The following is a 21,467-nucleotide window of genomic DNA, read 5'->3' on the forward strand; positions in this document are numbered from 1 at the left end:
AAGAAAATTGTGGTACTTTTATATAGTGGAATATTACTCAGCTATAAAGAAAGATAAACTCGTGGCTTTCATAGATAAATGGTCACAACTAGAGACCATACTCATAAGTGAAATAAATCAGACCTGCATGTGCAATCATTTCATTGTTTCACTAGTGTAAAACCTGAAAGAGTTAATTTAAACTAGGAGGTATGATGGACATTGTAAAATGACAGGAAAACACTCAAGGTTTATGGGCAACTGGAATGGGGGAAAAGAGAAGGAAAAGAAGGAGAAATTTTGTATGTATGTATATGCAGGATAGTTAACATAGTTGTTCTACTTTCTTCTATTTCTTTGCTGAAAGAAACTGTCAATGAGTCCTTGACTGGTCAATATTGCATATCTCTATCTGTTTTCATGAGAAACCACTTTGAAGATATCAATATGTAATACAAGAAGCATTGTTAATTTCCTACCACTTTGTTTGTAACTCTGTATTGTCTGTACTGTTCTTTTGCTAATTTGTAAAAGGTTGTCTGTTAATGTTTTCCTCCTTTTATTTTTAAAATAAAAAATTTAAAAAATTAAAATTACTCCCAAGAGTAGGAATCATGGTGAGTAGCAAGTTTAAAAGATTTAACAAGGCATTTTTCTGTGATTGATCCCCTGGCTGTAAAAAGCATAATAGAGAGTTCTAGAATCAGAATCCAGTCTAACTTTTCTGCCAGACTTTCTCAACCACAGAACAATTGGAGCTGTATAATACAACTGTACATCTAATTTATTTGATAAATCTAGTTCCTTCAAATAATTTAATAGTAAGAAAATTCATATTATGTATTATTTCCATCCACACACTCAGCAAAAGAAAAATAAGTAAAATTCAAGTCTTTGTGAGGCATTGAAGATAGCTTGTCCTTATCTGAAGTTGCTGAGAATTTTCAAAAAGATAATTAGAGAATTAATTATTATAGAATGGAGTAACCAGAGCATAAACGGAGAGTAGTGGAAACACAAATTCTAAAACTTAGACAACCAAAGTCTCTAAGGCTCTTTAAAGGAGATAAATTCTGGGCCTGGGGATATAGCTCAGTGGTATAAGTGCCTGCCTGGCAAGCGCAATGTCCTGAGTTCCATTCCTGGTGCCACAGGAAAAAAAAAAAATTCTGAAGTTTTGATAGGAACTACCAAGAGAAAAGAAAAAGTGGACAGAGGTAAAACGTACATAAAAGAAAAGTGAAACAGCAGGGCATTTTGAAAATAGCAAATATTGCCATTGAATGTTCCTTGGGAATTGTAGACACCCCCCGCCTCTCCCCTTTGAGCAGGTACAAAGAATAGGAAAGTATGCAGGGTTTACATTGAAGAAAATCCTGTAGATTAACTCAGTGGTTGGTTGTACAAAGTAACCCACCTGCCTGGGCCAACTCCATTCATGGTAGTGGTTATACCTCCCAACTAAAGCAGTTTTTCTGTGAGGTCTGTATTTCTGCATCAGCAAACTGGGCAATACCTTACATTTGCTGTCCACCCTCAACAGGTACAGATATGTTGTTTGCTGTCACCTCTGGGGAAGAGCCAAAAAGAACAAGGAACACAGGGCATGTTAGCAGACCCAGGCCTTACAGATTTGAAGGGACAACCACAGGCCTACAGACACTTAAGGAATAGCAGGAACACAATGAAAAGACCCAAATGGCTTCCACAGAAAAACTCACCACAGGAAACAAACCTAATTGAGAAAATGGAAGAGAATTTTAGAATAATCCAATTGATAGGCTCAAAAATATTCAAAAGAAGAACAAATCAGTTCTGACAGAGAGATGTGAAGACCATAATCAGTTTTTTGTGGAGAAACAGGCAAATAATATGACACAACATTCATGAAAATTAATGTTAAAAACATTGTCATGAAGGTACATGAAAGAAAAATAAAGATATAATGTTCCAGAAAAAAGAAAACATGAGGAAAATGAATAGAGTTTGAAATAGCAGTCCAAAAGGAATACCATTCATCTAACTGAAATTAAAGATGAAGAAAATATGGAGAAAAAATTGAAGTGATAATGGTAAAAACATACCTTTTTTAGATAAAATGGCCTCACCAGTCACTGAACAAGGTAAACACTGAGTTCAACCTAGGTATAAAGAATGTGAGATTAATTTTTCAGACAAAAATGTTGTTAATCTTGAAAAGTTAAAGTACAGCAGAAGCTAAAGAGGAACCAAGGGAAATACAGCAGCCCAAAATCCTTCCCCATGCAGGTTTAGGAGAGAAGACATATTTCCAGATTCCATAGGTAAAAAGTAAATAAGTGTTGTAAATTACATTATGGTATTGTACCAACAACAAACAACCACAAGTTTTAGAAATATTCTATAAGATATCGAAAGGAGAAATGAACTAAATCCTCCATAGCATAATGTAGAACAGACACTTAACGCTGCTCAACCAGGAATCAAAGCATGATAATGAATTAAAGCCATAATCACAAAAATAATTATATTTTTAAATGGTGAAAATTCTTACATCTAGAAAGGTCTTGGGAATAAGAAGAGAGAGAGAATTTAACATTTATTTTATAATCTTATTGAGTATTGAAATCCTTTATAGTTTCTGTTAGCAACTAGTTTCACCACAAGCAAATATATATGTACATAAGAAAATACTTTCAAAATGAATTAAATTGAGTTAGTATTTTAAATCCCAGCTACAGATGCAAGGCTATAACACAGAGCCCAGCAGTGTTTTCTGTGAAGGAGCAAGGTTGGGGTATTTAGGTCATACTACTGCCTCTGTCTCTGTTGAAGTCCTTCATCTCTGTCCTTATAGAATAAAGAACACATCAAGAGGGGGTAGCCTGTATTCTAATAAACTTTCATGCTTAAACAGTAAAATTGAGATTTCATAACACTGTTACATATTCAAGAACTTTTCTTCTTTTGATTTCTTTAATGATTAAAAATACAAAACTCCATCTTTGCTCACCAACCATACAAAACTGAGCAATGGGTTTGATTCACACCCAGTTTGCAGTACATAGATGACAAGAGGCAAATTTTCATCTTCCCAGCTTGCTTTCCTATTTCTCTTCTGTCAGAAGAGGTCTTTCTTTTGAAATGGGCATACCAGGAATCCAACCCATGATGTTGCCCTTGCCCGGCAGACATTTCAATGCTGAGCTACACCCCTGGCCCATAGAAGAAATGGAGAAAACATTCTCCTTAGTTATGATGGTGCCAGCTGACGCTTCTGTCTTTAGCAGCAATGGAAAAATGACAACAGCCTGCCCACTCAGCAAATCTCAGCCCCCATCCCCCATCTTGATTTAGCCATGGAAGCCAAGTCAAACCAGGACTCTGGTCAGACCACCAGAAGACACAGTTCCCTTATCAGGTATAACTAAACTGCAAGGACAATGTGAACAACCAGCTTCAGATCACAACCTATGAGATGCTGAAGGATGACCTTCCCAAGAGGGGTAAGTGATGGCTAATTCTATGCACCAACTTGGCTGCGACATGGCACCCAGGTTTTGGTCAAGCACCCATCTAGATTTCGTTGTATAGGTATTTTTGGATGCGATTAATATTTAATTCAATAAACTTTGAGCAGATTTCTCTCCATAATTTGGAAAGTCGGCCCTCATCCAATCAATCAAAGGCTTTAAGAGAAAAGGACTGAGATCCCCTACGAAAAAAGACACTTCCTAACAGTGTTTTCAGATTCAAGCTGCAACATCAGCTTTCCCCTGTGTCTCCAGACTGCCACCCTGACCTGCAGAATTCTCTCAGTTTCTTAGATAGATGAATAGATGTAGATAGATAGATAGATAGATAGATAGATAGATAGATTGGTTGATTTTGTTTTGTAGGCTAGAATTAAGAGTGAGGGGTAAAATGTGGGAAGTATTTTTGGCAATATTTTTAATGAGATCACACCACATTTGAAGTTGTCACCCCTCACCATCATAGTTGGAGAGCCCAGAGATTTTCTTGTCAAGAGAAACAGCATTAGTTTGATTTCTATTACATAGAGCTGAGGGGTTCTGGGTGGATAAATAAGCAATTTAAACCAGAAATTATTAATAAGTATTTTGTTGCTTCATAAATATTCTTAAAATCACCGAAGGTATGCAAATAGGAAAGCCATTCATAAGGGCAAAATACTATTCATATATATATATCCACCTGTATGAACACGACTTTTATAAAGATGCCAAGAATACCAAGGAAGTAGGACAGATACCCCTATGCTTTAAAGCACCAGAATTGTTTCAGCTCGTTGCTTTTCATAAAAAGGTTTCTATTTCCCAAGCTGATCAGAGAGAACACTTGGAGAAAAATCTGTTGATATTTCCCTTGCTGAGTTTTAAATAGCCTGAGTATGTGTGATATATCTTTTGTAGTGAGTACTTTAGAGAAAAAGCATTGCTTTTAAATCTTGTGCATGCCCCAAATGGAATGTGAAATAAATTCCACTGTGAATGAGCTCCTGCCACGTCTAAAAACTGAATTGTAATATGCAAGGTTTCTCTGAGACAGGCCATTTTTTTGTGGTTTTAAAAGCAGAAAAGCTAAGAGGATTGATAAATTTTAAATCTCTCTAGCAGATTTCATGTAAAGCAGGAAGCTTATATCTCCAGGCAATTTTAGCAGCACAAATTTGAGTCATTCAATCTGAGGTTTCCCAGGAACTGAACTGATTTCAATTAACAGGGTACATTTTACTCACTGCCCAAAAGTTGTGTACAGTAATAATAACGACACCAGTAATCTTGGGATTGCCATCCAGGAGGTTTTGTTTAATCTCTGAGGTAAAGCCAGCATCAGAGGTAGATCTCTGGAATTTTCCATCTTATTTTCAGCATGCCTCCAAAACTATAAGAGTTGTAATTAAAAGTCCCAAATCATCCAATCTGTTGACAGCTCCAGTCTGTGTGGCTTCTAACTGCCATGGAAAGCACAACGCCACGTTTTCCTTTGTGGCGCTGTTATCTGTAAGCACCGATGAACTTCCTTTGAACTTTCTGCAGATATCCTTCCCAAACACAGTGAGAATAAAAGCAAAACAGCAATATCAGCTATTATTTATGGACCACGTGCTCTATACCAGGCATTTCACCAGCATCTCATACACTGTCTCTCACATGAGTACAGTCCTGTTTCCAAATTTAAGATCAAGAGGCTGCAGGTCAGCAAGGGATCAATTAACCAAACCAAGGCCACAAAGCTCTTAAACAAAGGAACTCAATTCAGCCCCTCCCTGAGCTGTCTGCTCACCAAAACCTCTCCTCTTCCCACCAGGGGACACTTGCCTAAAACCTCCTCCCAGACCTGACATGTGGACACTGTAAAGTGGTGCCTTGGAATAGACAGTCTTAGAGGCTCCAACTTGCTTTCATCTCAGATCACTCCATGAAATACTAAAGCTTACTTTGTATCCTGTGGAAAAAAATCTTCCCAGAGGCGCTTCAACTACAATGCACCACAGAAAGTGTTCCTCACACCACCCCACTCTTAGCTTCACGCACACAGGCCGCCTGTTCACCTGTGGCAGCATTTCCTAGCTGCAAAAAATGTAACAAGTGGACCAAAGGGCCACTGGAGAGATAAGCCTTGCAAATATCAGCCTTGGGTGACAGTCACGTCCCAGGGTCTGGCTGCTATGCATGCCCAGTAGGAATGGAAATCTGCAAGATAAATGCCGCACATACAAATTGTTTTTTAGGGGGGAAAAGGCATTTTCGAATTCAAATGGAAATTAAGGCTGCACAGACAAAAATTGTGCAAACAAAGCATTGGGACATTCATGTTTTCTCTCTTTAGTTTCAAGAACTTTAGAGCTGCTCTTAATGTAGGCATGAATATTTTAAATGTGTGTTTTTAAAAAGGTAGTGTATTGCCTTTGTAAAATTCTCTTTGAATGGCAGTTTGCTGCAGGAAATTTTCCTCAGCTGCGTAAGCTTTGAGGAAATTTCGCATATATTTCAGTACCCAGCATGTTAAGAATAGGATAATCTGGTGTCATTTCTTCTCAGTTTTTTTTTTCTTCAAAGTAATGTTATTGGCTTCTGAAAAGTGTTTACCTAAATCATTAGATTTTGTAGGATTTCTTATTTTCTTTCCAAGTTCTTACCATTTACATGCCATGAAACCAGCTGGGCGGGTTTTTTGGTTAAAATGACAGGAGAAGAATGCATTATACTAAATTCCAATTTGAGTTACGTGTCTTTTCTTTTTAAATGTGGCAAATGACACATAACATGTAATTTTATACCTTAACCATTTTTAAGTGCAGTTCCACAGTATTAGAAACATTCACATTGTGCTCACTGCCATCCATCTCTAGAACTTTCTCATCTGCTCAGATGAACCTCTGCACCACATTCATCATGGCATAATTCTGTTCCCCTTAGCCCTGAGCAGCCAGCATTTTACTTTGTATCTCTCTCTATTTGAATATTCTAACTACCTCACATAGGTAGAATCATGCAGGGTTTACCCTTTTGCCATGGTTTATTTCACCCAGCATAATGGCCTCGAGGTTCATCTGCATTGTAACATGTGCCAGAATTTCTTTTCTTCAAACGTAAACAACGTTCCGTTAACACATACACTGTGTTGTGTTTATCCATCTTTTATAAGTGGGCACCTAGGTTGCTTCCACCATTTACCTATGGAGAATAACTCTGCCATGAACATGTACATATGAGTATCTCTTTGAGAACTTATTTTCAGTTCTTTCAAATATATACCAAAAGTGGAATTTCTGGGATTACAAGGGTATGCCACCAAGCCCGATGATAATTGTATTTTTAATCTTTGAGGAATTAACATAGTTTTACTCAGCTCCTACCACCAGTAGGGCACATGTGTTAAAACTTTTTCTGCAGCCTTGCTCAGCACTTATTTTGTTATTGCTTCTGGAGGTGTTTAGCAGTAGCCATCCTAATGGCTGACTCTCCTCGTGGTTTTAACTAGCTCTTCCCTAATGATTAGTGACATTGAGCAAGTTTTTATATGCTTAATGTCTGTTTGTGTATTTTCTTTGGAGAAATGTCTCCTCAAGAACTTTGCCCATTTTTTATCAGATTGCTTAGTTTTTTCCTGTTGAGTTATAGAAGTTCCTTATATATTCTGAACACTAAATTCTTACCCTGATTTACTCATTATATGTGATTTACCATTTTTCCCATGCTGTAGGTTGCCTTCTTACTGTTTGATTATGTAGTCCTACTTTTTTTTCTTTTGTTGTCCCATTTATGGCATCATATCCATGAAATTATTGTCAAATCTAATGTCTTAAAGTTTTCCCCTGAGTTTTATTCTAAGAATTTTACAGATTTGACTTTTATATTTGCAGCTTTGATTAATTTTGAGATCATTTTTCCTTTAATTTTTGCATGTGCTGCTGTGTGTAACTCTCAAGTGATTCTCATTATTTCCAGAATTTGTGTTCTGTGCAGTCAACGTGAACCTGAATTAGTGAATACAAAACTATTGCTTTAGGAAAAGTGAAGGGTTAGTTCCTTGTGAGCCTCTGGTCACACATTTTTGTCACCTGATTGATAGATAAATTTGTTTCATGGGTGTTCCTACTCATCCTATTTAATGTATATTGTGGGTTAATTAACAAAAATCTAACATCAAATGACACTACCAGCTCATGCCTGACTGAAGATTATCTCACATACATATTTTCTCCTTAAAGTAAATCATAGCTTTTTAGTACTTGAGTATACTAAACAGAGCCCGGCATTATGCAAGAGGGTCATTTTAATAAACAAAATCACCCGTGAAAAATACAAAAATATGAAAAACCTGGCACTAAATTAAATGTGAAAAGATACCTGTTTACAGCAGGAGAGCAGCAACGAAAAGGCAGAGTTGCCCTTGACTTCAGCTGGGAGCACTTTGGTCAGTTGACTCAGCTTTGTTTCTCTGTGCATGTTCACAAGCATTAAATATTCTTTAGTGATTAGATAAACAAGCACAACATTAAATCCACAATAACGAGGAACATATCTATATATTTACATCTAAATCTCCCTACAGATCTGGATCTAGATTTCTACCTTGCTTCCAGGATGATTTTCTCTCTGGCATCCATTAAAATACAGAGAATTCAGTGTACAGAACCTGGAGAGCAGGTTTTCCCAGTCCCCAGGCCACAGATCAGGGTGAGTCTGTAGCCTGTTAGGAACAGTGCACAAGAAGTGAGTGGCAAGTGAGCAAACCACGCTTCATCTGTATTTACAGCTACTCCCCGTCACTCGCATTACTACCTGTGCTCTGCCTCCTGTGAGACCAGCAGGGGCAGTAGATTCTTACAGGAACATGGACCCTACTCTGAACTGCACGCGTGAGGGATCTAGTTTGCCTGCTCCTTATGAGCATCTTATGCAGTGGTGGTGAATCTTTCAGAGTTTCAATGATAACAAACAGCCTCCTGCGGCGCACTTGTTGTTGTATTTCTGAGACTTTGATGATAGCACTGGGGAGGACTTAACAAGTATAGATTAATGTTACCAAAGAGACTTCACTGAATAGAAATCATAATAAATCTACTGCTTGCAGGTCCTGTTAGTGACAAGTAAAAATTAAGCTGCATCTGGTTGCAGGCTTGATAGTGGCAAATGATGTAATGTACTTCAACTGTGCAGCTGCATCTACTATAGGAGAAAAATAACTCTCAACATACTAGATGTCAAATGTGCCTAGTTCCTGGTCCCACAACATCAAGGAAGGAAGTCACTTAAACTACAGTCAACCTATAGGATTATAAGTATAGATGCTTAGCTAATATTGATCCAATAGATAAATGAGTCTTGTAGCAAGGATACCTGGGGACCAAAGGCCTTTGGGGAAGGGATGGGTCCAGACACTCCAGTCATCCCCCTGGGCAACTGATGCCTATCTGGACTTACTGGATGAAATAGTGCTAAATACAGTGTAATTCCCAGTTACTGCTTATCCCTTATAGAAGCATGTAAGCCAGACCATTGCATCTTTATCTCTAGGCTTAACCTTTCTCAGATGGACCTCCAGCCAAAATTCTGGTGTCTTTATTTTTGTTCTGGCTTCCTTCTCTTTGTTATTTTGGCTTGTTTTTGCTTATTTGCTTTGTTTCATTTTGCTTTTTGAGACAGAGCCTCACTGTGTACTGCAGGCTGGCCTGGAACTCCTGGTGATCCTCTTGCATCAGCCTCGTGAGTGCTGGGATTACAGCTGTGCACCACCATGCCCATCCCACATGCTGGTTTCCTTGAAAGCCCAGTCCCTCTCTGACTGTATATTAATTAGCTGCCTATAATACTTTGATGATAGGCTTTAAGTCAAAACACAACACTGATTGTACTCTGTGCATGACCCCCCCATTATTTTATTTACTGCTTTTATCCATACCTCTTTCCTGCACTGCGTACTTTTTCAGGCAATTTTGGTAAGCCCATAATTTAATCCTAGCCAAAATGAGAAAAAAGCAAACAGAACTGAAGGGCCTCTTTGAAAAAAGGAAAAGGCTCAATAATGAGACAACAGGAGACTCAAGGAGACTCCATCTGAAAGAGTCCTCTTTAAGTTACAAGTTTATTGCAACAGGTGACTCAAATTATCCAAGCCTGCTTTGTATAATACGTGGCAACCAGTTAGCCAGTGAAGCCATGAGATTTTCAGAAGCGCTTTGGCCCACAGAGCCCAGGAACTCTGCATCAAAATGCAAGCTTCTGAAGTTTTCCAAAAGAAAAAAATGTGAACACAAGAACAGGAGCAATTTTTGAAGACAACCACTTCATCAAATGGGTCTGCAGTGAGAGCATTATTCTTAGAGGTTAAATGCATTACTGAAACTAAGAAACCCCTTATTACTGGTTGATCCTGCCTGGTGTTAAGGACATTTGTTGTGAATTTCAGGAGAGGCTGCAGCTCAGAAGGTGGCTGGTATCTTCTCTTGGCCAGAACCATAACTAGATAAATTGATCAAATGCAAGAGGACATTGAAACCCAGTGTTAAGATTAATGAGTCACCATGACACACAATCCAGGTTGAATTTACCATTGTTGACAATAAGGCAATAATGCTTGTTTTGTGCAATATATTTTTCAGGATGATATGCATGGGGATATGTTGAATAATTACATATTAAGTAAACTAAATCAGTCATTTGGTATTGGTATATGCACAGAGGAGACAGCTGGCACGACTGGACAGATTTCTGGTTTTACTGCTTGGGTCAAAAAAAGTCATTTCTGAATGCAAGTCCACATACCTGGTCACTCACAGAAAAATTCTGGCTAGCCAAATATTTCATCTGAACTTAACTATATTCTGCAGGATACAAATAAAATTATCAATCACTTTAAAGCACATGCCCTTAACTCACATTTATTTGCACAATTTTATAAGGATAGAAGCACAGAAGTAAGATGACCCCTAAAGGTGAAACACTAGCTGGAATTTTTGATTTATGAGAACTGTTCCAGGAATTTCTTTTAGAAAACCCATCACCACTGGCAGCATACTTCAGTGATACAGAATTTGTGCACCCAGAAGACATATTCAACCTTTCAACAACTAAACATCTCACTTTAAGGAGGAATGGTAACTGTGTTCCCATCAGAAGATAGTATGGCTGCAATCAAAGCCAAACTGGAATTATGGGGGTGATGAGTGTACACTGGAATTTTTGACATGTTTCCAACATCAGCAGAGATTTTGAAAGAGACTGAGCCAGAACCTCCTTTCTCCCAGATGGTGCAGGATCATCTATCTCAGTGCTCAAAAGAGTCTGAGCACTACTTCCCAACCACAAAAGGCCCACAAATTAGGAAGAAGTGGATCTGTGATCCACTTATATATAACCCAAGTGAATGGGTTTTGTCTGTAGTAGAGGAAGATCAACTGCTTGAGATCGTAAATGATGGTAACCTTAAAAGTATGTTTGAGACAGCTACAAATCTCCATATATTTTGGAGTAAAGTCAAGGCATAATATCCCAATATTACCAAAAAAATACTGAAAAGCCTCCTTAATTTCCAGCATTCTATCTCTGTGAAGCATGGCTTTTTGCAGTGATAGGAACCAAAACAAGATGAGAGTTGACTTGACATAAGCAACACATGTCTGGTATCAGTGTCTTACATCATCTCCAGATGGGACGGCATAGTTACAGGAAAACAAACTCAGAGCTCCTGCTAATTATGCATTATGTTGAATGCATAATTATTTTATAATTGTGGGGATTAACTAATGGTCACCTTGTAACACCCATCTGAACTGAGTCAGCATGGTTCTGGGTGTGGGAGGCTCACCCAAAGACTGTTGCCAACAGCATAAAATGAGAACTAGAGGGGAAGATGGAATGCTGTTGATTGTCCTGAAGAAGCTTGTCATGTCGGTGTTCCTTATATGAACTCAGCCATTCTTACATTGCAGGAGCTCATGTCCTCACTGTTGTTGAGGATGACTTCAGTTCTCTTCAAGGGAGCTCTGGTCCTTACCTTGAGCATCTCTTCCTGGCTAAAGTGCAGATTCCTCAGCCTATTGACACAGATCCTTCATCCTGCTGGCACAGACTTTTGAGCTTCTACCACTGACCTTTGGGCCTTCCCAGTGCAGATCCTTGATACTGACTAGCATGAGACATTGTTGTGGTCTGTAGTCCTCCTGCTGGACTCATGCAGGACACTGCTGTGGGATCCAGGCTCTCAGCTGGATTTTTTGGTTTTCTAGTGTGTGGACAGATCTCTTACACTCTTCTGCATTTGACTCTTTGGGTGAAAATTATAAAATAACCCTATAATTTGTGTGTTCTGTAGTAAATGTAGTCCCTTGCAAACCCTGACTACAACAATAATATATTACAATGTAAATATAATATAAATAAAATGCACAGTAAGTTTAATGCACTTGAATCATCCCTAAATCATACCCTCATTCCAGTCCATGATCAATTAGTCTTCCACAAAACCTGTCCCTCATGCCAACATGGTTGGGGACCATGCTGTGGAGAGTAATGAAGTATGTACTTAGTTTTAGCCCCTTGTCAGACAAATCAATATACAGGCTTGTAGGACATAACTACATTTCCATCAATGAATAGCACACAAATGCCATGTAGGTCCCATAAAATTATATAGACTAATAACACTATACATATTTTAATTTATTTAAGTACAATCTAAGATGTTCATACAGCTGTGAGATCCCCTTAATGACATAATTCTCAGAATATTTCCCCATCATTAAGCAACATATGTCCAAAATTTGTTTAGATTGCCCTCCAAAACTAACTTACTCTGTCTCACCCATAGATGTAATTTCAGCATTGAGAAAGATGATTGTTTTAATTATGAAATTATACTTGACATGGTCAGTTGGTCCAATTCATTAAATTTTGCAAGGTAAGTTAGATGAATGCAGGTATCTCAAGCACAACAATTCTCTGAGTATTTTGGAGGGTGATACACCAGACTAGCAAGCTTGGGGTCCTTAAGCACTCACACAGCATGACTCTGATATGGGGCTAGTTGCCATGGAACTTATGTAGGACAAGTCTATCTGGATAAATATTAAGTATTCTGGCCAGTCTTGCCATAAGGTTTGTTTCTGGAAATTAAGAAGAGCACTGTATTTCTATGTCCATTGTGTTTGTGTTGCACTGACATGAGAGCACACACATCAGGCCCAGCAGTTCTGAGATCTGATAAGACCTCAGTCTTTGGGAATTTAAGACTGAGAGCAGCCATGGACCTGTGGGTCCCAGGTAAAGGCAATCTTGTGATGCTTCCAGGCTCTCCCTGCTGATTTCTTCAGTTGAGACCTCCCTGGTGTTCAACCAAGCAAGTGAGTTGAACTAAAGTAGGGTTTTATGTTTGTTTTATTTCAAATTTTTAGGTTTATTTTATTTCCTATTTTATATATCAACAAATGCTCTATCTGTCTGTGTATGCTGGTATATGTTTATATTGGAAAAGATGCAAATTATATTTTTTACATTTTTGTTTGTTCCATATCCAGATCTCAGAATTATCCCACTACTTTCTTTGAGACTGTGATTATGCTTTCAGGTGGTATTGTGGATTGAATTGTGTCCTACCAAAAAGGTGGGTATTATATCTTAGTTTCACCTTTGTACCTGTGATGAAACTCACTTATAAATAGGATCTTTGAAGTAGTAAGAAAGTTATGATGGGTCCAATTGGATTAGGCTGGCCCTATTCTAATGAGATTGGTGTCCTGATAAAAATAGAAAGATTTAAACACAAATATAAGCATACAAGGGAGATGATCACAAGGTGAGGAAGGTAGAGATTGCATCTACAAGCCAAAAAACACCAAGGATTGCTGGCCACCATCCAAGATTAAGAAGAGTCTTCACAGAGAGTACAGCCTTACATATAGTTTGACTTCTAATTTCTAGCCTTCACACCAGTGTGAGAATAAATTTCCATTCCTGTAAGTTACCTAATTTGTGATCGTTTGATACTGAAGCTCTGGGAAACCAAAGAAATATCAACACATTTTCTGGAAATGTTACTGGTTATGCAATGCTTTGTGACTTCTCTCCAGAGAATAGTTTTTCAATTGACTACCATTAAAAAATCAAGATTTTAATTTTCTCCCATTATCATTAAGGAAACTGAGATACAATGACATTATTTGTAGTAGTTTAGGGGGCTACAAGGGAGGAGGGTCAAAAAAACAAAATATCCTATTTGCCTTCTGATTCCTCTTCCAGTGGATATTCTTGCAAAGAAATTTAGAGATAATATTTGAGGTAAAAAAAAACATATTATTTTTTATTGTCCTTTAAAATGATGGTCCTGCTATATCCATAGATTTAGCTGCAAATAGGAAGCACATCCAGAACTACAGGAACTAGTATCTCATTATTATAATGGTACATTGTTTAGTTCCCTTTTTTATTAATTTCATTGAATCAGTTTAAATACACATATAAAATGATCACACTCTGGAGGAAGGTTGTGTCTGTATGTGACATTTCTTGTTTCTTCTTTCATTCCCAATCCCCTCTTCTCCCTTCACCCCTCATCCCTTCCTTATTTACAAAAGCTTTGTTTCCACTTTCTTTCTTTTATTCTTTTTTCTTTCCCCTTCCTTGCTTTCCACCTCCCCCATCCCTTGATCCCCTTCCCATTTGAATATTTTCTTCCTATTTTCTAATATCTGTTATACATTGTGGTCTTATTTACCCTTTCAGCTTCTCTCACTAGAAAAACAATGTGATATTTAAACATGTGTCTGATTTTTTTCTTTTCCCTACCTTCCTTTCACCCTTACCCTTCCCTAGTTCCCTTTATTTTAAACAAGTTCTTCCTATTTCATAATAGCTTCCATGCATTTTACAAATTTGATATCTCATACCAGAGATCCTTGTTTACAAATCTGATATCTCATACCAGAGAAACAATCTAACATTTACACATATGTGTCCAATTTATTTCACTTAAGAGTATGGTCTCAAGGTTCACTCATTTATCTAGAAATGTCTGAAATTTATCCTTCTTTATGGCTGAGTAATACTCCATTGTATAAAAAAATCACATCTTTTTTATCCATTTCTCAGTTAATGGGTACTCAGGTTATTTCCAAGTTTTCCTGTTGCAAACTATACTGCTATGAACATGGGTGTGCATATATTGCTGTGGTATAATGTTTTTAATTGTTTTGGGAAGATACCCTGCAGGGAAATCACTGGCTCAAATGAGACCTCTAATCCTAGATTTTTGAGGAATCTCCACACTGATTTCCACAGTGGTTTCTCCAGCCTACACTCCACCAACAGTGTGGTTCTTAATCACCACAGACCCTCCAAAATTTATTATTTATTGATTTCTTCATAACAGCCAGTCTTTCTGTGGTGAGATTGAATCTCAGCATTATCTTAATTTGCATCTCTTGAATGACCAGTGATGTTGAACATTTTTTCATATATTTATTTACTGTTTGTATTTCTTTCTCTGAGAGGTGAGTGTTCATCTCAGATGCCCATTTAGGATTGGATCTTTAAATATGGGAGTCTGATTTTTTCAATTCTTTATATGTTCTGGATATTAGTCCTTTGAAGAAAAACTGGCTAATTCTTTGATTCACTGATTCTTTGTATTGTTTTCTTAATCTGGATTGAACTAATTTCTGTTCTTATCTTTATAATTTTCTCTCTTGTACAAATCTTGGGTTTGATTTGTTCTTCTTTACCTAGAACTTTGAGGTTCAACATTAGTTATTTATTTGAGCTCATTCTGTTTTCCTGATGTGAGAGTTCACTGGTATTAAATACTTCACTCCAAACTCTCCTTGACTTGAGAGTTTGTGTTGAGATGTCTGCTGTAAATCTAATGGGTTTTCCTTTACAGGGGATTTAGTTTTGTCTCTAGCCCCTTTTATTATTCTATGCTTTTGCTGAATTTCTGGAATCAGAAATTATTATTATATGTTTTGTGTAGATTTATTTGGGTCATAGCTACTTAGAGTTCTATATGGCTCACCTATTGTATATCAAATCCTTCATCCATGTTTGGGAAGATTTCTGCCATTAGTTCTGTGAAGAGGTTTTTTTATGGTGCTTGCGTTTTCTCCAGTTTTCTCATTAACTCCAATTAGTCTTGTGTTGTTCTTTTTTGCTTCATGTTGCAGATGTTGGATTCATTTTTCGTGGACCCTTGCTAATTTTAAGATATCTTTTTTTTTATGGTTGCTACCTACAATACTGTCTTCTAGATCTGATATTCTATCTTTGTCTGCAATCTGTTGTATATACATTTAATGAAATTTTTAATCTCCTAAATATCTATTTGCATCTGTGTCATTGCTCCTATTTCTTTCCTGTTCATGTGCAATCAGTTTGAGCATTCATGGTTAACATCATTTTCCTAAGCTTCTCTATATTTTTTATCTACTCTGGATTTATTGGGTGTGCCTTTCATTTTGACTGTCATTTCTTTTTTTACTTGTGAAATTATTTTTTTTATTGCCACATCCTCTTGTTTTTTACTGCTTCTGCTATTATTTCAGAAATACAGTGTGTAGCTTCCAATTTCTTCTATCTCGTTGTGCTCTGGACTTGTCCTGTGTGGGCTGTAGGACTGGGGTTGCATTTTGTTTCTGTGTCTGGCCATTTTCTGTGTTTTATTTTCTGTGTTTGTACTTATAGATATCTTAATGTAGATAGCTTCATCACTAGTATTGAGGCTTCCCTAAAAATGTCTACTCCTCAGAGCTGTCTTCCAGGTGTAGGTGGCTCTTGGTCTTTGTGTCTATCCCAAGAACCTACCTTTCCAATTTATTAAGGGTGAGAAGTTGGTATTTATTTGGCTCAGCACCCTGTCCTTTGGTACTGGTTTTTGGTGAGAGGTATTACCCCAGGCAATCACAAAGTTGTCATATGAGGGAGAAAAACCAATTAAAATGTGTATAACATCCTGGCTAAAGTAGCACAATTAACAATAACAATATCAGGAAGTACACCCTAGTAATATACAAACTGTGGTAACTATTAATTTGGCACCTTTAACTATAGGAGCAAGCTCTACAGTTATATAACAAAATCCAGCCTACACTAGGAGCTTTCATGCAATGAGTTTCCCTTTGGCAAATTGATTTTACACTGTTTGGGTGGGATTTAAGAGTGATTTGGGGGGCTGGGGATTTAGCTCAGTGGCAAAGCACCTGCCTGACAAGCGCAAGGTCATGAGTTCGGTTCCCGGTACCAGAGAAAAACCAAAAAAAAAAAAAAAAAGAGTGATTTGGGACAGAACAGAGATGAATGAGGAGAAATATGTTAGGAACGAGACTGCAAGACTAAGAACGATCATCCAAGTTTTGGGAGGCTGGAGAATAGTGTAGAAGAGAAAGAATGAAAGCAAAACCAAAAGAATATTGAAGCAAACCAGAAAAGGAGAGATGTTCATTTGTCTGTTTTTTGGTTCCCTCAACATTCTTTTAAACACAACAGAAGATACTGCCTGAGTTTACTTGCTTTTATAGCACTATTTGCATCTTGATTCAGACTTCTGTTATTAACTCACAGCTCCACCAGATGTAGCATTTTCTATGTCCTCCTTCCCAAATGCACCTTTCACGTACATCTGTGCATGGCCACATCCCAACCTACATAAATATTTAGACATGGATCTGATAACTATATACACAAGAAAAGGACAAATATCTCTAGCAACTATAGTGTAGTTTCTTCAAATTAACACATGTTCATGTGCAAATACTAGTAATGTGAGGATTGGCACCAAAAATGAAAGGTGAGAAGGATATATCATTCCTCGGGATGGTATCCAGTACCACACACTATCACAATGAAGACAGAAATGTTATAACTTATGGGCCATTTTTTAATTAAAAATGCTTTTCCCAAGACTGATAAATGATAAAACTTGAGTTATTTTGTTAATATTTTAGATTAAATTTATAGCTACTAAAATCCACATGTTATAAAAGTCATAGAGTTATTACTCCTTCATCTATTAGTAGTTAAATAATAACTACAAGTGATATATTTCTTCTGTGAATGCCAGAACATGTCATGGAATTTTTTCCAAATTACTACTTTAGTGTTTACTTCCTGCTACTTTTTGATGGATTGGTCCTCATAAATTGTAGTTACCTTAAAAGAAATCCAAGCAAACTTAATCATGTCCTACTATTTAGTAACCAATGTTCACAGAAATGCATTAAAATATGAAATGTAGTTTTCACTGAAATACATTCAATACTTTGATCTTTTGGTACTGAATACATAGTGGGATTTATTTTACCATTAATTATATAATTTAAACACAGGCAAATTAAAATTAAATAAAAATGAAAATTCACTTAGTCAGACCTATCACATTTCTAGTGTTCAGAAACCATATGTGGCCAGTGGTTACCATATTAGACTTTGTGACATAGAGCATGTCAATCACTCTGGAAAGTCCTATTGGATAGTGCTAGCATACAGCATATATGTTAGAATTTGAAGGGAAATGGATTGTTAAATGTCCACACAAATGTGGTTAACATATATTCCAGAAAATAAACGTTAAAACTCTCTATAGGGGCTGGGGATTTAGCTCAGCGGCAAAGCACCTGCCTGGCAAGCAGAAGGTCGTGAGTTCGGTTCCCGGTACCTGAGAAAAACCAAAAACAAAACAAAACAAAAACTCTCTATAAATGGCCTGAGGTTGTAGCTCAGGGGTAGAGAGCACACACAAAGGTTCAGTTTCCAACTCTTTCAGCCCCATGAAAAAAGATAGTGTCTATTCCAAAATGAAAAATAAAGTATGACTATGGATAAGGTACTAACTAGCTAGATGTACTACAACAAATTCTTTGCTTATTCAGTTCTAGTTTATTAAATTCCCAGTCCAGCTCAGAGATTATCCATTACTGCTTCCATGTGCTTCAAAACTTTTCATGCTTCCTATCACATATCCAGTCGGTGTGCTGCACTGTGATAATGCTCAGTTATATTGCTTGGTATTCGTTTCAATTGAGGATTGAGCTAGCTCTGTGCAAACATCTAAATCTAGTTCTAAATTATAGTTACACAAAATAGTAACATGTAAATATTACAATCCTTCATTCACATAACAAATAGATTGTAGGTGGATGCAGAGATAAAATATAATTTATTATGGCATCATACATTTTTAGAAAGACCTTATAGAAAATTTAAGTTAATGTTGTCCTAGTAGTGTATATTAATTCAAGGTATTCATTAATTTTCACATTAAATTTTTCCCCTTTTAGTTTATAATTCCTGACTTTTTGATTCTAGCTCCTAGAGAGAAATTTCACTCAATAATCAAAACTCACAGCAACATTCTATGTCCCCTGGCAGGATAGATACTTGTGTAGCAGTGGAGGCATTGTTCCATTTTCTTTTTTTCAGACATCAAAATGAAGACTTTTCCTTCACACTCTTCATCAGAGAGTTCTTTAAAAACATTAGAGGCAGCACGCAGAACTAGTTCATAATATAAAAACCATTAAAGTTGTGTTAGTTTAAGAAGCATGCTATGAAACTGACTAAATAATACAAGAATGCTCATTCATCTGTCACATACCAACCTACCATGGAAGAATTCTAATGCTCGTTATTGCACAAGTAGATGAACACACTCTATGATTATATTAGGAAGATAAGATGAAGCATCTTGGTATCCATTATTAACACCTTTTTAAATTTTGTTTCCACTTTCTTTTTTATCACTTCAGATTTCCTTGACTTCTTCAGCTACTCTTGTAGAGATTCAAAAAATGAAACAAAAGATAAGCAAGATAATTAAAAAGAAGGTATGTCTGTGTGTAAATATGTGTGTGTGTCCATGTGTATGAAAAAAAGATGATTGTGGTATAAATTTTTATGTAATCAATAATATGTACAAGTGTGTAATACCATCTTATCCATAATCAGAAATATGCTATGCCTTAAGGGATGCTGCTTTTAGTAGATTAGATATTATTGCTGTGAAGATACATAGATCATATCTTAAATAAATTCTGGAATTTAGTAGGGTATTAATTAATTAAGACCATGAGTTATTATACAAGGAAAAGTATATGCAGTGCCAGATTTTCAAATAGCAACCCATGCCTATAGCACATAATAATTAGTCATTTGCAGTTTAGAGAAGAGCAACACCCAATATTTGTCACTTTCACCTTGATGAAGGAAACAGGAATTAATTTAGCCTTGACGAATTTCTCAAACACATGGAGGGAGAAGGGAAGGCAGCTGAGGCCCAGAGTTACAAAGAAACTGAGTCAGTGCAGAGCATCTTGGTTTAGAGGAAAGTTCTGGGTGGATCAGAGATCAGACTTTGCATGTGCAATGTAGAGTTCCAAAGAGACAGAAGTTTCTATTGAGGGCTCACGCATGCCTTAGAAAGCATATAAAACCCGTTGAGTGAAATGACAGAATAGACGCATGCCATTTGCCACATTTGCACTAAGGTCTCAGTGAAACAAAAGCCTAGAAGTATAATAAACAATAAGCCCAAAGTCCCAAAGATGGTGATGCAGATGAGAAATTAGCACTAAATAAAGAACGGTTTCACCAGATGTCCTCGTGAGGCAGAGCCCTGTCCAGCTTGCTGTGCTGCCAAGCGGCTGTGGAGGAGGGAAGTCCAGCCTACATGTGAGGTTCCAAGGGGCTCTAGACCTCAGTGGCAGGTACTCTGAGACAGAACTGAGCTGAGAAGAAAGAAATCAATTGAACTGGCCCATACAGACTTCAATCTCTACCTAAAATGGAAAGCAAATAAAAGTGGTTATTACCCAGTGCCAAATCCTAGAAGTTCTTCTCTAAAGAAATTGAAGGGAATGTTTGGGGAAAGGTGATCTTCCTAAGTTGGATATTGACATTCAAAACTAAATCTTCCTTTATTCTAATATTAGAGGGATTTGCATTTGACATCCAACTCCTTATCCACTTAGTGTAAAGGGAATCTTCTAATCAGAGCTACCTGTCTCCCTCAATATACCTAAATCATATCATGTAGTAGGGTAAGAGACTATGTGAAGAAAAGCTCTACTTACAGAACAGGGAATGAAATTCACACTGGCTCCTCCACTTCTGTTTTGAACATGGATTAATCAGTAGTAGTGTGGAATTGCCTGTTAGGATCTCAGCAACACTTCTGCTTTTTTAAATGTACAGATGGGGAGCCTAGAAACAGCACTGCCTAGACTGACAGTGGGAGGCAACTCTACCAGCTGTGGAGGGCAGGAGACAGAAAGCCAGCCTTGCTCCTGTGTTGATGGGGTGGTAGATGGGCTTCATGGGCAGCAGAAATGAGATTTCACTGGCACTTTGCAGTGTACACTGTGTGAGTGGCTTCCTGCTCTGGCTCCTGCACTTGCTGATTTCTTCAAAGCAAGGAACAACCTCCTAGACCTACAAAGCACCATTAGTGTGCCAATTGTGTTGTAACCTTCCAGTGATCTGTGTTCAAGTACTCCTGCAAAGAGATAACCAGAGCTGTTTCTCTTTCCCTGCATGACAGTTGACTCATTCAGCAGATGCAGTAAGAAACTTGACAAAAATAAGTAAAATCATATTTTTAAAAAAAGCAACATGAAAGTGTAGATATGGTGATGTATGCCTGTGATCCCAGAACTTTGGAAGGCTAAGGCAGTGGGCTCACAATTTCAAATACAGCCAGGGTTAGGGTCTTGGTGACACCCTGGCTCAAAATTTTAAAAAAATCAACACAAATGATTAGCGAGCATGCAGGTAAAAAGAAGTAAAATCTAGTAAACAGACAGCAATGGGAAAAATGATATTTAAGTAGAATTACTATCTTTCAACAAGTTTAAAAATATATCAGTAAAACACACAAAAAAGATATTACAAAAAAGAATAAGAGAACAAAAGCTGTCTCAATTTATTAAACATAGTATCTGAAATAACTATCTTTTTTTATTACTATTTTAAAGAGTAAAAGAAGGATAACATAATAAT

General features: G+C 37.1%; 1 long non-coding RNA gene across 4 annotated transcripts in view; it reads right to left on the minus strand.

The window, feature by feature from the left end:
• The window catches only part of LOC102014965, a 37,163-nt gene that overhangs the window by 9,178 nt on the left and 6,518 nt on the right, over positions 1–21,467 (minus strand). Inside the window, exons 2-7 of one of the 4 annotated variants that reach the window (XR_001233459.1) lie at positions 19,077–20,197; positions 18,818–18,968; positions 7,836–7,926; positions 4,753–4,863; positions 2,064–2,120; positions 1,397–1,549 (exon numbers count right to left, since the gene is read on the minus strand). This is a non-coding gene — a long non-coding RNA (uncharacterized LOC102014965). Of the gene's footprint in view, positions 1–1,396; positions 1,550–2,063; positions 2,121–4,717; positions 4,864–7,835; positions 7,927–18,817; positions 18,969–19,076; positions 21,071–21,467 lie in introns of those variants that run through there. The other 3 variants (XR_259193.1, XR_001233460.1, XR_259194.1) reach the window with 3 other exon arrangements.

The sequence above is a fragment of the Chinchilla lanigera genome, unplaced genomic scaffold (assembly GCF_000276665.1).
Source record: "Chinchilla lanigera isolate Chin_1 unplaced genomic scaffold, ChiLan1.0 scaffold00002, whole genome shotgun sequence".
Classification (NCBI taxonomy): Eukaryota; Metazoa; Chordata; class Mammalia; order Rodentia; family Chinchillidae; genus Chinchilla; species Chinchilla lanigera.